At 41.3% G+C, this 12,824-nt stretch overlaps 1 protein-coding gene and 1 long non-coding RNA gene across 5 annotated transcripts in view; both read left to right on the forward strand.

Moving 5' to 3' along the window:
• The window catches only part of RORA (RAR related orphan receptor A), a 414,152-nt gene that overhangs the window by 66,052 nt on the left and 335,276 nt on the right, over window positions 1-12,824 (forward strand). The window lies entirely within an intron of this gene.
• Window positions 1-12,824, forward strand: part of LOC136791711 (uncharacterized) — a 77,384-nt gene that overhangs the window by 26,123 nt on the left and 38,437 nt on the right. Inside the window, exon 1 of the long non-coding RNA XR_010834268.1 lies at window positions 1-2,547. This exon is cut by the window's left edge and continues 26,123 nt beyond it. This is a non-coding gene — a long non-coding RNA (uncharacterized lncRNA). The remainder of the gene's footprint in view (window positions 2,548-12,824) is intronic.

Below are 12,824 nucleotides of genomic sequence, written 5' to 3' on the forward strand. Positions count from 1 at the left end.
ACAGGTAATGTTGTTTGTTGCACAACTTCGTAAATTCTGAAGGTAGGTGTGAAGATGGCTGTGTTTATAAGTAATGTGCATGCACCTCTGTATGCATTTAGAATGTAGTGTCAAGCCTGGAATGTTATAAGGTACGACAGTGATTAAACTGCGACTTAGCTTATATGTTCTTTTCTGAAACTGCTCGCAGCCCAGTTCTGCAGCAGCTCTTTCCAGCTGTACTCAGAAGAGAATCGTTGTGGTAATGTAAAGCAATTACCTCTGCATGCTCACAAGTCCACAGTGGTCATATCATCTATCATGTATCCTATCATTAACATAGCAGGGCTCAGCTTTTGAGCCCTGCTGAGAGCATGCGATGGTAAGGGAGTTGGAACTAGATGTTCAAGGTCCCTTCCAACCCAAACCATTCTGTGCCTGAGTGCACCGTTGAGTTCTCTTTCTGAGTGTAGGCATTCAGTTCCCTATGGGAATGTTTGCAGAGCTTTGTTAAATATTAGAGACGCTTCTCCAACTTCTCATGTATTTATTCAAAAGAGGAACTGTCCCTGGAGGTGAGGAAAGGCAATGAGGAGGAGCATGTTCAAGGCTTGGGTTCTGGCAAGAGCTTGAAGTTGGGGGACAGCTTGTGTCCCAGGTTGTGTATTTCCTTGACATTTCTTCAGCATTCTTGCTGAGTCCCTGAGCTGCTTTCTCAGCCATGTCATTTTTGGGAGAATTCTGAAGCAGTGATGGTTTGTGTTTGTGCTCTGCTAGCGTCTTGCTTGACACTCAGTAAATAAAAGTAAAGACCATCCATGCCATACAGCAAGCCTGAAGGTTGAGAGTTTATGTCTCCGATCCTTGGAGGGGGTTGTGTCTTTTCTCTGGCAAAATGCCTGTGGTGTGCAGTGCAACCTGGCAAAGATCCACGAAAACCTCTCGTGCTGGGCTGTACAGCGCACTGTGGGGCCGCCTTTGTCGGGGAGGCTGCAGTGTGCAGTAGAGACCCAAGCACAGCAGCCTGAGAGGCTCGGTGCAGAACTGCGGCAGCAGTAACAGAGGTGATAGCTCATGAAACTGCGCTGTCATTGGAAGGGATTGAGCTGGGGGCATTGAGGAGAGAAGCCTTAGCAGAATCTAGTAGGAAGAGCTTAAAACCAAATTGTGCAAAGAATGGAGGTTACCATAAACCTTGCTGGATATGCCAGTGGAGGAGATTGACAGATCAATGTTCAGGCTCCTCAAACGCAATGTTGTGTGTTTAGAAACGCTGTCGAATGTTACATATAGTCAGAAATAGCAAATGAAAATAAAAAAAAACCCTACAACCCAGGACTTAAATGCATGCCCAGAACAGTATATCTTACTGTCTGTAAATACAATTTACATGTTATTCTTAGTCATATAATTTATTTGGTTTTCTTAATTATTGTCTTCCTACTAATTTTTATGCACAGAACTGTTAGGATGATTAGTTAAATAGCTGTACACTGGCCCTGGCAAGAGTACACTGAAATAATTTGCATGGATACATTACCTTGAATCTTACACACATCTGTCTTGAAATTTAGAGCTTTTACTTCTTGGACAAGAACTCAGTAAAATATAAAAATCACTTCCTTAAGCTAAATCAATAACGATATATGTGTGCAGTGTGGGACATAAGTGTTTTAATAGGTGTCCAAGAGGAAAATGATCTGTTTTTCTGCTGCAAGCAAAGCTTACAGGAGCTAATGAGAAGCTGTGGTTAGATGATATTTCAGTATTCTGAAATGAGACTCTTTCTTCTGCTACAAGATTATTTGAAAACCCCAGCATAATGCTTCAAATTCTGTTTCATGTTCTGTATTTTGTACAGACTGAGCTCCATTTGTGAATGTTTGCTGCTATTTGCTTTTTATTTGGGAGCTAATGGGATATTTTCTCTTTTGAATGAACACGTACTGTTCATCCCAATTAGAATTGGGAGATATAAAAGTTGATTTTTTTCTTCCTATTCAGCTCTACCACGTTTCCTAATTTGTGCTCCATTTCTTGGACACTGTTGTATGAGCAGCCATTATGGCTACTACTTTTCAGGATGAGAAGACTCAAGTGTGTGTGACAGTGGAAAAATAATGACAAGGGAAAATGTGATTGTCTCTTTTGAACATACTAAAAAAACCTGTTTGGTTTTGGGAAGTAACTTAGCGTTCCCTAGCTTCACCTTGGTGTAGTAACTTCGGAGTCCTTAAAACCCAAAGGTGGATGTGCTAATGTAGTTCATTCCTTTTAAAAAATAAATCAGAGGTAGAGCAGTCATGGTTTTGGAAGCAAAATAGAAGCATTAAAATGGTAGTAACTACAGTGACTATACATTTCTGCATTCAAAACAAGGGGACTACTAGAAGAAGGGCCTAGTCTTGCTCTCTGAGCATTAAAAGCAGCTGATGTCTTCACAATAAAGACAGCGCTGTGCTCAGGCGTGTCCATCTTTAGGTCATCAGCTCTGATCTGTGACATCATCTCTTGAGCAGCAGTGGCATGTAGTTGAAGTACGTGATGGAGGTCTGCAGGGTGGCGAAGGTTAGTGCCTTTGATAGCTAGCTTGTATTTGGCTTTTTGAAACCCTTTCTTTCCCCTTAAAACTTTTTTTTTTTTTTTGCTAGTAGTAATAATCTGTGTGCCAGAAAGTCTGACTTGAGAGCAGTGTAATGAATTTGCTGTGGTTTTTTTTTTTTCCTAATATCTTGGGCAGGCAAAGCACTGAAAGGTTTTGGGGTTTTTGTTTGGCTGGTTGGTTAGGTTTTGTTTGCTTTTTGCTGCTAGTGGTGACATTTTCTCCTTTTTCTTTAAACAGGGTGACTGTTTCCCTCATGCTTATAAAAAGACACAATGTAAAGCAGTATGTCTTTCTGCTGCAACAGCATTCATGAGAGATTTTAATACGACAAGCTTTGTCACTGGTGTTCTGAAGTTTTCCTGGAATTTTATGGGTGTCTGAATGCAAATATACCCCACCCCCGTTTTTCTTTTTTTGCTATTTGAAGGTTCGTTTTCTTTAGGGTATCACTTCATTCCTGCCAATCTGATAAAGCTAACTTAATTAAAAATATTACCATTAGATCATACAGTTCTCTTTATTAGTTTAGTCCATGGGGCTCCTTTTCCACTGGGAAATTATTTACTTCAGAACTTGCAAGAATAGCCTTGGCTGGCTTTGTTTAATGCAGCTGCTTTAAAGCTTTCTATCAGATTAATGTTTTTCCAGGCCTTTTCTTGCAGGTATGCTGTTACTCAGAGATAACTCCGATTGCTCAGATCTGTGGTGTTTGCTGCAGAGCAGGGTGCTCATTGGAGGGCTTCATAGCAAAGGAGCCATAATGAGTTAGTTTGGATGACTGGTTATTTATCCCCATTTTCTTTTCCTTTTTTGCTGCTGCTTCATTGCCACCACCTTAACTTTTTCTTTCCAAGTGAAAAAATCACCTTTTGGTGTATGGACTGTTTTTATATGTCCCTGTTCTCTCTTCCAAGGATTTTTTGGCTTCACTTGGCGAGGGAAGAGGGAACTGCTAGAGAAATTCTGTGACTACCCTCTCTTCTCACCAACAGCTTTAAGCAAGAACAATGACAGCGTGTTTAGCTGGAGGTCTGGCCTGCAGGTTTTTATTTGTACTTCCTATTCATTGTATTGTAATGTGGAGGAGGGACTGGACTGGATGCTGGAAGCAATCAATGTTTTATGTCATATAATTTACAATACAGGATAGAAGAGCAGAGCAATGTGTAAATTCTGTGCTCTAAAACAAGTTGTGTTATGACTTCACCTCCATTCTTGTGTTGCACTTTCCATCTGTATCTGACGTTTCTTGCAAGTATTCTGTATCTGGGTGTTCCTGTGAAGCCGAACGTGATCTTTATAGCTGCTCAGACTTCAGTACTGCTCTGGTGCAGATGAGAAATGGCAGTGAAACTAGTATGTATTTGTTCAATATTCTTAGCTCTTTTAACACAGACACATTTCTTTTTGCTCTCTAATCCAGTGCATCTAGTCTAGTGTTCAAGTTGTTTTTAACTAAAAAAAAAGGGTTTTCTAAAACCCTGTTACAGACCAGATAATCTTACGTTAACACATCAGCCCATACAAACACGCTGGTATTCAGCTTCCAAGTGCTATTGGATTAGACAACAGTCCCAACCAGGGCAGCTTTGCAGTTTGAGCAGATGCAGTGGCCATGGGGAACAAGCTGCAGGACTACTAAGGCATCACTGGCACAACCAGGTTTGAGACTGATTTCTAACCTGTTCAGTAACAGTCTTTTGATATATTTGAGATGGGACTGTTGTTTCCAAACCTGTCTTCTGGGGTATGTGACCTGATTACCTACATGCCTGAATTACTCTGTACAAGAATAAATACTGCTTGTGCTCATAACATTTTTTTAAGCTGAATGCTGAATCTAATATTGAGTCCAAATCATTCTCTACTCATACTAGCTGTACTGCTGAAGTGAGAAATGTGAGTAAGCTTTGTCCCCCTAATCTTGCCTATTTCTTTTTTCATGGGCAAGTTACTGTTGTAGTTTAGGCAATGCTTAATGCTAACATGCAGGCAGCATTGTTTTTCAAAATTCTCCCTCCCTTGTAATTAAAATTCATGAGCAGTTCCCCAGAGAGCCACCTGAGGTAACAGTCTTTTCAGTACGCCTTTAATATACAGGAACACTGAATACAGGCATTTGGCTCGGTTCGCTCTTCCTCACTCTTCCCTGGCTGGTCGCCTGTATGTGTTGTGCAACAACAAAACTGAAATCTGGACAATTTATATTTCAGTAGTGATGGGATATTCTCTCTTTCCCTGTCACTTCACATTAAGGACCTGCCACTAATAAAACTAACTAATAACTCTTGGCTCTGCACAGAACACTTGGACTCCCTAGTGCTGGCGCCGTGCCACGGTAGCTTTTGAAAGAAGTGCTTCATCTTAGTCAGGGACAGGATGAATATTTCTCCACAGTTGTAATTGGGCAAAGTGTCTCGGCATTTCAAAGACAGCAGATTAGCAGGCTGTAGATACTCTTGGTAGGATCTCCTTTCCATAGCCTCCGAGGCAGCGAGCTGGGAGGGACTCTAGTGTCTTGTTTCGGTGCCGTGGCAGCAATAGGATGAAGGAAAAGACTGCACCGAAGAGGAAGTTCATGTTGCAAGGCTGCACCCTTCACAGAGCAGGCCTGAAGGGAAGGTGCACGTAATACTCGCAAAAAGGAGTATGTGCAGGTAGCATAGCTCCTCACTTGAGATGAAACAAATTCAAAAGGAGGCCTTAGACTGTTACAAAATCTTCTGATAGAATGATAGAACCTGTACAGATCAAATGACAGTCCTGCTGAAAAGTTAGATGTCCACGGGAGTCTTTGCTGGCATTGTGATGCCACTTGTGGGCGTATTTTGTTTTGTTTTGCTTTTTTTCCTTCTCACTAGTGACATAACTGTGGCAGCAAAATTCTGTAGTATAACCTGGCTTGTGTTATATAAAAACATTGTGCTGCCATCTACTCCTGTCCTTCTTTCTCCCTTTAAAAGCAACACAGCTATTTACTTGCACACTGTAGCTCCAAGACCCTTTCCACTGATGGGTTTCTGTTCAAGGAAAGGAAGCAGACCCCAGTGGCCCTGGTGATCCCTGATGTCATGGTATAGGTGTTTATTGATGAAGCAATAATCATAAGGAGTGTTAAGTCTGACAGCTGTGAGGCACTCTCTGCGTGCCGTAGGTCCTGCTCAGGCAGCTGCAGCTCTTTCTGGATGCTGCTTTTCTTACCTGCTTCGTTCTGAAGGCGCTCAGTACAAGGAGTATGACTGAGGTGGGCAGAGAATTTCTCTCAAAGAAAACTTCATGAAAACCAGTAACATGATTGTATGTAAAGAAAACAGATTGCAAGCAGCAAGCTTTTTTGGGTTTTCTCACCTGGGAAGTAAGTGTCTAATCCCTTACCACCACTTTTCTCAACGTTACGAATGTGCTTCCTTATAATTTGTGATAATTTCTTAGGCTAAGTTATTTGTCAGTGTTTTCGGAAAGAAGGGCTTCAGGCTTATGAGAACAACTCAGTAGAATTGTAGTTGGAAATATCCAAGCATTGATTTTAATATCCAATAATCAATTTTAATATTGATTTTAATATTGATTTTAATAACAATGTATTAAGTAAATAAGCGTCTCTTCTTCATCATACCACCCAGTTTACTGTCAATGTAAGACACTACTCATTTGTTATGATTAATTTTATGGCTATGGATATTACTTTAAAAGGTGGATTCTCTGGCAGAACTTGCTGTGCAGGTAGAATGATGCTGGAGGAGGTGGCAAATGTTGGATTAGGGGTGAAGGGTGGCAATGCTGAGAGCACCCAAAAGCCTGTGAATCCTTGTTGGATCACAGGCTTTCATAACTTTGTGTGCATGTGCGACGGGCCAATAGTCAAGGAAATGCTTCTGACTTGTTTTTCTGAGTTTCTGGTGCACCTCATTGCTTACAGAGCTTTAGCAGTCATGGTGATGGAGCTTCAGCAATCAATATGCATCAGGTGTTAGAAAAGGAAGGAGTGCTTCTGCTTGACCATAGTAATGTCTTTGTTATGCTGAAGAACATCTTGACAAATGTATATATGGAGTTGGTGCTTTTCCAAGTTCTCTGTCCTCTTTATTGTGGAGATGGTAAAAGATGTGAAGTCTGACCCTTTTTCAATGATGGGAATCTGAAGTAGTGCCTCTGACTCCCCTGTAGTTGCTTTGGAATTAGAGCAGTGAGACCGTAGAGAAGAATTTGCTGGTCTCGTTGCCAAGTAAACTTACAGGTGTCAATATTAAATTACGGAAGAGCAGCCCCAGCTCCACAGGGCCTGGAGAAGCATTAAAATCCATGGTGTACTGTCAGAAGAAAGTAGGAGTCCCTAAATCCCCGCTATAGGCTTTTCCTCGTCCTGCTCTTCCAGCCGTTCTCCTTGACATTTCACTTCAGTCCTTTCCAGCAGAACAGCCAGTTGGCAGCCTCATGGTCTCAGAAAATATAGTTGTTGTCTCTTCCTCCCAGCATTAAAAAGGGGAAGGTTGGCTGGAATTATAACTGGTAACTTCAGTTCCTTCGTTACAGAAAAAGCTTTCAACTGCTGCCATCTCCTTCAACTTTTGTCTGGGTGTCAAGAATAAGAACACAGCTGAGCAAAAAAGTCTCTCTCCAGCTTTGGCGTGGAGTTGTTTTCAGCTCCATTATTTGTGAAGTCAGAGGTAATGCATGAGTGTAAGATCTGTGAGACCTGACCCTCCATTTTTCCTGGGATTTGCTGTTTTCTTGACATCCCCCCCAACACCCTGGATGATTTTTTTTTTTAATAAGAGGGTTGCATTTTTCCACTGAACAGCAGTTGCCTTCACCGCTCAGGCTGTTAGGCTGAGGCTGTCTTTTCCACTAGAGATTCTTTGTAATCTAACCCAGCTTTTCTAGGCAAAAAGCAAATTGCTTATCTTAGCTTAAAGAATTTATTTTTTAAACAATAACAATAAGTTTTTTTTAAAGGTGCAATTCAAGGTAGTGCAGTTGGAGGAAAGCCAATGATGGATTATTAAGTTACTGCTGTGTTGCAAATCACTGCCTAGCAGAGGAGGGCAGGAGAAGGCTGTCAGTGATCAGCTGGGTAGGAGAGCTGTCTTGGGTGATTGTGCTAGAGGATTAGGAGGGAGAGCATCAAAGGACCTATGGGTGACAAAATGAGCTGGGCATTTGAGCAGCACCTGAGGAAGCTTGGTCATGTAGATCACAGCAATGAGAAACCAGGCTTTGGTAAGGCACAGGTACTGCTGAAAGCAAGGCTCTTGTTGGATCACAGTTTTTCAGAGAGGGGTTGCTTGTAATGGGAGGGGTTTGTCTCAGGATAATGAATCACTGTGTCCTTCCTACAGCTGTTGAGATGCTTTATTACAAGATTATTGTATTGCCCCTATAACCACATTTTGATGTAATTATTTTTGTTTTCCTTTAGAAGTTGTACTTTTAGTTGGAAACAAGGATGTTGGTGTCTGCTTGCTTGGGGTTTTTGTCATTTTCCAAATATTCGCATGAATTCTTTTTAAGGAAGGTATGCCATGATTGCAGTTTCAGATGTGCTTTGATATACTTGGCTTTATTCCACAAAATCAGGAAATCCAAATTTCCCCACATAGTTGAATGCTTGGATATGTAGGATCCACAGTGCTATCTATTACTGTAATTCTCAAAGACTGATTATGCAATCAGGAGTCTGGCGTATTTCTACAGCTGATTTCTTAAATGGGACTGTTGAGAGATGATAATGTAACACTTGTTTGTGGTTAGTAGTCAGAAATGGGAGCACTTTACAGTCTGTGGAAGACTCTAAAAATGTAGCCTCTACACAAAAACAGTTGGTTTATGCCAAATCAAAAACCTCACTAAAGCCCTGGTCGTTGCACGATAGCACGCAGGGTCTCACCGCCGACGTCTCCCTCCCGCTATGGGCAGCAGCAGCTCCCCATGTCCTTTGTGTGCAGGAGATGTGGGCTGATCAGGCAGTGTGTTTTGCTGAGGAATGCCTTCCACAGGTTCAGACCCCTTTGCTAGTAAGTGCACTTAGATGAATAGGGAAAAGGGATTTGGTTTGTCTCTGGTAGCGTGGTGAGTACTTTTTTACACACAGTTGTTGAAAAGGAATACAAGAGTTAAGGAAGAGGATGCTTCCCTGAGTCAGAAGGTGCAGTGGAGAAGATTGAATTACTACTGAGTGCTCCAATTTGGCATACAGGGAATATTCTAAAATACCCTGTTGGTTTTGTCGTTACTGTCATTTTATTTTGGAAGGGAGGAAAAATAATAATTTAAAGCATATTCTCCCCCAAGTATGCCTGTTTAAAAGCTTCCTTGTTCAAACATGATTTATTTGATTGCTTTTGGGAGGCTTTAGTGTTGTTCAATACTGAGCTTATTTGCAATTTAAACTTACGGTGACTTATAATGTTTGGAGGGTGAATGCCATTTCGCATCCAGCTCATATTTTTGATTGTTCACTCCCTAATGAAACAGCAGTGTTGACTTTGATTCCTGCACATCTATTATCTGTAAGAATCCCTCTCAGCTTTTGCTTCATTGTAAGGTTCATTCATCAAAAATGAAATAGTTCTTGCTCCTGTTAGTTTTGATGACGGTATAAATACACAATGCTATCTGTACTGTCTAAGCAAGTTGTGCGTGAAGATGAGTAGCAGTGTCATAAATCAAGATGGTCGGCTTTTACATAGCCTCTACCGTAGGAATCATCTCTCTTGCGTTGCATTCATTCCATACACTTCGTAGGTAAAATACATAATGCATTGGTAACTATGAATTCTTTACTAGTTGGATATAACTAGTTTATTTGAAGTTAGAGGTCATGGTGTGTGACGGTTCTGATACATTAAATGAGATCTCTTGAGAGTGTTTTTTCTGTATTTGCCAAAAAGTTCCAGTATTGCCTTTGCCTTTTCCATTGGCAGCTATGAGCACCATTTATTTAATAATCCAGACAGCCTTTCAGTCCCTGTGATTTTTGTGTAATGTTCTACATGGCCATGCAAATACAGAAAGTGTAATTTATCTGGTGGTGCTTGATAGCTGCAGCACAGATCTGCCTTTGGGTTTTTTTTGGGCACCTAGCTGTGTAAATGTTGATACAAGTCCAGCTTTTTTCATGTTTTCTTAAACAAGTTATTTAAACAAGGATTTACAACTTCTTTTCTATTTCTGGAAGTGCTTCATATAAATGTATTACTGGAATAATCTTTTGATACATTATCTTGGTGCTGATGGAGGTTTTCTGGTGCATGTCTGCAAACAAATTCTCTGGACAGTTGTCATTACAGTCTAGCTGATATAACAGGAATTTCAGAAGGAAATCTATGCAAAAGGAAAACCATGGCTATTGTGGAAAACAGTCTAACCACAGTGGGGCATCTACCAGGCTGTTACTCAGGGTAACAAATGCATGTAATTGTAGATATTAATTAGTTCTTGCAATGTTAAGAAAAATGCAAAACAAAACAAAACAAAAAACTCGGTAGTGTATAATATACATATAAACAATATAAAGTCTGCGTGTAAAATCTGCCTAGTGATTTAATCTTAAAATACTTCTCAAGTGTTCATAATAAACCTCCTAGTAATGAATAAAAACTGAATCAAAAACTAGGGGCAAGTCTAACACCACTTCCTTGTCTAAAAAATGGTAATGGGAATATTGTCTGGCTGGAGGCTGAGAAAGAGTGTTGGGAAGAGGGTAATCACACTTCGGCCCTGCTCCTTGTGCTCTGTGTGCATTTGTCACTGCTCATGAACGCTGGCCACCAGGCCAGCCAGGAGTTGCAGAAAGCATCTCAGCGTAGGTCCTTCTAGGATGCAAAAGTTTTCTGCTTAGGCATTCAGGATGTGCCTTCGTTTGTTTTCCTGATACTCTGAAAGAGCACACGAAGCTGCTATTACAGAGAGGGAGTAACAAAATACTTGCCTGGTGCATTGGTTGCTGTAGTTTTTTTTGCCATCCTCTGATACATGTATTGGTTAAAATGTGCAGGTACTTGGTAGAAGGATGTCCCAGGTGTTCAATATTCACTTGCACTGCCAGAGCCTTGGACTAACTTCGGGTGCTTCTATTTACAGATTTTTGCTCCTATCCTTCCTTCTTTTTGTTGGCTGGGAACAACAATCAAACGTCTGCAGTATGCATTGTTCTTGTAAGATCCTGTAGTGGCTAAGTGGTCTCTTGTGTAAGGCTTAAAATCCTAATTCGCAGTTTGTGATGATATAAAATCCTAATTCGCAGTTTGTGATGATACGCTAATGTGTTCATGCTTCTTTTGGACAGCTTTGTATCTAAATACCTCACTGCAGCATTCCAGTTGTCTTGAGGAGATCCAGAATACAGTAGGGAACTTGTTTTTTCCTCCCCCCCTTTTCTTTCTAAAGACCCCAGTTGGTTGCAGGGCACAATGCCTAGCTGCAGAAGGTCACAGAGATCCTAAGATGCAGCCATTTTCTGCCTCTGTGAAAGGCCCTGCATTAAGAGAAGTAGTTTATGCAATTCCAGGCAGAAATGTGTGATACTAGGAAAGCCATAGGAAAACACTGGTGTCTGGTGATACGTGGTGATATATGAACACTGGTGATACATGTCATATATCTGAAAATGGTCTTGGCCAGTGACTGATGTCAGTTGCTGATTTTTTTAACTTGCTCATTTGTGCTATCATTTGAAATGCAACTGGAATTTATTCACCTGTTTCCAATTCTGGCACATTCAGTCTAAGAATGAGGATTTGTATTCATCAAGTTTCCTAGCTTTTTAAATAGTATGGAATAGTGTTCAGCTTTGTGGTTTTGTTGTTGTGGTTTGTTTTTAAGGCCTCTTGTATAAGACTTGTCCAATTTGAGCCATCAGTCATTTTGCAAAGGGTATTTTTGTGCTTAACTTTTTAAGAACCTGGTATTTAGCACTTGAAGAACTGCTTTTTCTGTTTTGCAGGTAAATTTTTACAATGCTTTTGTGTGTTGAGGATTTTGGCCAATTTGTCTGCTTTACTACCTTGAAGCCATCCACATAGGCAAAGAGATGTTAAGACAGAATCACAGCATCATGGGCTGGCTGAGGTTGGCAGGGACCTCCGGGTCCCTCTGGCCCAACCCCTGCCCAAGCAGGGCACCCAGAGCAGCTTGCCCAGGACCCTGCCCAGGCAGCTCTTGACTATTCCCAAGGATGAGACCCCGCAACCTCTCTGGGCAAGCACTGCCAGGGCTCTGGCCACTGCACAGTGGAGAAGGGTTTGCTGATGTCTGGACGGAACCCCCTGTGTTCCAGTTTGTGCCCAGTGCATCTTAAGAAGTCCGTTCTGTAACTCTTTGTTCCCTCTATTTATTACTTAGAATGAAAAATGTTGTAGTTAGGCGCTTGTGTCTGCCATGTGTGTCAGGACATCCATTACTGGTTGCTGGAGCCCTGGCTTTTCTGCTGCAGGAGCATAATCCATTCTGCTGTTGGTGTGTGCTGGTCCTGTCTGACAAGAGACACTTGGACATTATAGTTATTTTCTGTGAAGGCTTTTTGTCTTTCTGGAACACAGACTGTGATGACCTCTTTTCAACTTACCAGTTTCCAGCTGTGTGGAGGGAGTGACTAAAGGAACAGCTTACATGGGGTAAAAGTCTCTTCTGACAGTATTTGCTGACCAGTGTTCTGCAGGTTCATGTTCTAATTGACAAAAAGCAAGAAAAGGAGGCAGCAGTGAAGGGGGAGCGAGACATAAAGAGCGTGTGTTGAGGGAAGGAGGGAGAAAGGCTCCTTGCTTACCGTTCAAGCTTTTCTGTCTGTGTTGAAAGATATAAGATGTCAAATTTTCTGATTTTTTTTTTCTTCAAACATTCCCTAATAACAGAGAGATTGAGAAGGAAATGCAAATGGTTGCAATGTGCTATAGCACTAAAGCAAGGGGCAGCGTGGATATGTGGAGTCTCGTGCGAGGTAAAAGTTAGGAATGTTAGGGCAGTTATTAACAAAAGCTCTGGAGCTGCACAGTAACAGCAGGGTGTGTGTCAGTGTTTGGCTTGATGAGGTTTTTCTGCTTCATAGAGGCTTTTCTAGTGCAATCCTGGAACAGTTCTGCATTGTATACCTTAGTGATAAATCCTTCGAAACCTGTCAGTCTTCTAGGAGGCATGTTTTACAGTATGCACTGCCTCATCACCTATGTCAACCCGAAGCTCAAGAGGCAATTAGTCTTTTTTAAACATCTTGGAAACCTTTATCTTCAGTAAAATTAGGTAT

This window comes from Anser cygnoides, chromosome 11, assembly GCF_040182565.1.
Source record: "Anser cygnoides isolate HZ-2024a breed goose chromosome 11, Taihu_goose_T2T_genome, whole genome shotgun sequence".
NCBI lineage: Eukaryota > Metazoa > Chordata > Aves > Anseriformes > Anatidae > Anser > Anser cygnoides.